The 2,500-nt window shown below is 41.4% G+C and overlaps 3 non-coding genes across 3 annotated transcripts in view; all 3 read left to right on the top strand.

The window, feature by feature from the left end:
• Positions 1–1,294, top strand: part of LOC149092719 (small subunit ribosomal RNA) — a 2,170-nt gene extending 876 nt beyond the window's left edge. Inside the window, exon 1 of the ribosomal RNA XR_016200677.1 lies at positions 1–1,294. This exon is cut by the window's left edge and continues 876 nt beyond it. This is a non-coding gene — a ribosomal RNA (small subunit ribosomal RNA).
• A 487-nt stretch (positions 1,295–1,781) lies between these two features.
• Positions 1,782–1,936, top strand: LOC149092718 (5.8S ribosomal RNA). The gene has a single exon (XR_016200658.1). It is a non-coding gene; the product is annotated as a 5.8S ribosomal RNA (ribosomal RNA).
• A 476-nt stretch (positions 1,937–2,412) lies between these two features.
• Positions 2,413–2,500, top strand: part of LOC149092717 (large subunit ribosomal RNA) — a 4,168-nt gene continuing 4,080 nt past the window's right edge. The window contains exon 1 of the ribosomal RNA XR_016200693.1: positions 2,413–2,500. This exon is cut by the window's right edge and continues 4,080 nt beyond it. This is a non-coding gene — a ribosomal RNA (large subunit ribosomal RNA).

The following is a 2,500-nucleotide window of genomic DNA, read 5'->3' as shown; positions in this document are numbered from 1 at the left end:
TCAATGCTCTTTACCGAGTGTTGATTCAAGCGATCGAGACTTTTACCTTGAAAAAATCAGAGTGCTCAAAGCAGGCGTCCAAAACCTCGAAAGAGGTGCCTAAAAACGGTATGGTCAACCATCTATATGATGCGTACCACTACCTTAACTTGAATGATCTTGCATGGAATAATGGAATAGGACCTTGGTTCTATTTTGTTGGTCTTAAGAATCCAAGGTAATGATTAAGAGGGACAGACGGGGGCATTTGTATTGCGGCGCTAGAGGTGAAATTCTTGGACCGTCGCAAGACAAACTACAGCGAAAGCATTTGCCAAGAATGTTTTCATTAATCAAGAACGAAAGTTAGAGGTTCGAAGGCGATCAGATACCGCCCTAGTTCTAACCATAAACGATGCCAACCAGCGATCATTCTGAGTAACTAATTTCATGACTCGAATGGAAGCTTCCGGGAAACCAAAGTTTTTGGGTTCCGGGGGAAGTATGGTTGCAAAGCTGAAACTTAAAGGAATTGACGGAAGGGCACCACCAGGAGTGGAGCTTGCGGCTTAATTTGACTCAACACGGGAAAACTCACCCGGCCCGGACACTGAGAGGATTGACAGATTGAGAGCTCTTTCTTGATTCAGTGGGTGGTGGTGCATGGCCGTTCTTAGTTGGTGGAGTGATTTGTCTGGTTAATTCCGATAACGAACGAGACTCTAGCCTACTAAATAGACTTGCAGTTTACACTGCAGTACTCCCCCTTAGTCAACCTGTGGGTGGTAGTATCTCTTGATGGTTTCGGCTGTTGAGGGCTCTGCTGCTATTAGCCTACAGAATTGGCTAGGGTAAGGATGCTGTAGCACTGTAAGGACTTCTTAGAGGGACAAGCGGCGCTCGCAGCCGCACGAAACAGAGCAATAACAGGTCTGTGATGCCCTTAGATGTCCGGGGCCGCACGCGTGCTACACTGAAGTGGTCATCGTGCATACTGTTTCCTGCTCCGAAAGGAGTGGGTAACCGCTTGAACCCATTTCGTGATGGGGATTGGGCATTGTAATTATTGCCCATGAACGAGGAATTCCCAGTAAGCGTGAGTCATTAGCTTGCGTTGATTACGTCCCTGCCCTTTGTACACACCGCCCGTCGCTACTACCGATTGAATGATTTAGTGAGGACTTCGGACTGGTCAATCCAGACCATTGGGAAACTAGTGGTCGGATTGTGCTGGAAAGATGTTCAAACTTGATCATTTAGAGGAAGTAAAAGTCGTAACAAGGTTTCCGTAGGTGAACCTGCGGAAGGATCATTAACGTATTACCCTCTTATTATAAGAGAAATACAACCTTCAAACAATCAAACACTCTGCATAGTGATATTGTAGATGCTAATATGGTGAATGCAATTGAATTGTATTTGCATTAGAGTCGCAATTGTGAATGTTTATTGCAAACATTTAGCCATTGCAACATGATTCTAATTTGCATTACATTCGTTCATTCATACATCCATCTTTCATTATCCAATGCAACAAAGAGTGAGGGTTATCTAACGATAGCCATAATTTCTTTTGCAAAACAATTGTAGTTTATAATGAAAAGCCTGTCTTGCTACATACTTGGTACCTGATCAAGTCTTCAGCTTATGCTGACGGCAAGGTTTAAAGAAGGAAGTTTTACACTTCTTCGCCTAACTAAGTAAAGACAACTATGGTTTTTATAAACTGCATACAATTGTTTTCAAACCCTCTCAATGCAGATTTAGGATACTTATTAAAAGTCCCACGGTGGCAAAGATACATCTTCAAGCGGTGGATCACTCGAATTACCAATCGATGAAGAACGTAGCTAGCTACGATAATCGGTGCGAATTGCAGGACACGCCGAGCACTTGAGCTTCCAACGCACATTGCGGCTTTCGGGTCTTTTCCGAGGTCACATCTGTCTGAGAGTTGAGATGTAAAATAATCAACAAAACACTTGCATACTACCATATATGCATTGTTTTGAGAGGATTGTATATTTATATGCATGAATCTTGATGTTTTATTCCTTTTCTTAATTGCAATTCGTTGCAATTTAGTAAGGAGAATCTCAAATCTACTTGTTTCACATGATAAATTTTGTGTACAATGCATATTTCATCTCTGCAAGCAGTATATATGAATAGATACTAGCATGAGATTCTAAGGTTAGTCGCCTATCTGACGACGCTAAAGTCGTATTGCAGATAACTATGGTGATCAACTAACCTGTTAACTGATGAATCTTCTTGCACTTGTATAAATCGTACAAATAGTAGCTATTTCATTCTGTTAAAGCAGACCTAAGAAGTAATGCAAAGGCAAAATTTGTGCAAACATTAAAGTAGATTTACGTTGCTTGCTTGCAAACAACACAAATAAACATTAATCAACTTAATCAATATTTTTGATCTCAGATCAGGTGAGGTTACCCGCCGAATTTAAGCATATAATTCAGCGGAGGAAAAGAAATCAAATGAGATTCCCTGAGTAACG

The sequence above is a fragment of the Tetranychus urticae genome, unplaced genomic scaffold (assembly GCF_039701765.1).
Source record: "Tetranychus urticae isolate SD_2017Ah unplaced genomic scaffold, NJAU_TeUrti_SD_1.0 Scaffold_6, whole genome shotgun sequence".
In the NCBI taxonomy this organism is placed as follows: domain Eukaryota; kingdom Metazoa; phylum Arthropoda; class Arachnida; order Trombidiformes; family Tetranychidae; genus Tetranychus; species Tetranychus urticae.
The sequence above is the reverse complement of the archived record's forward strand: the minus strand, read 5'-3'. Positions and strand labels throughout refer to the sequence as shown.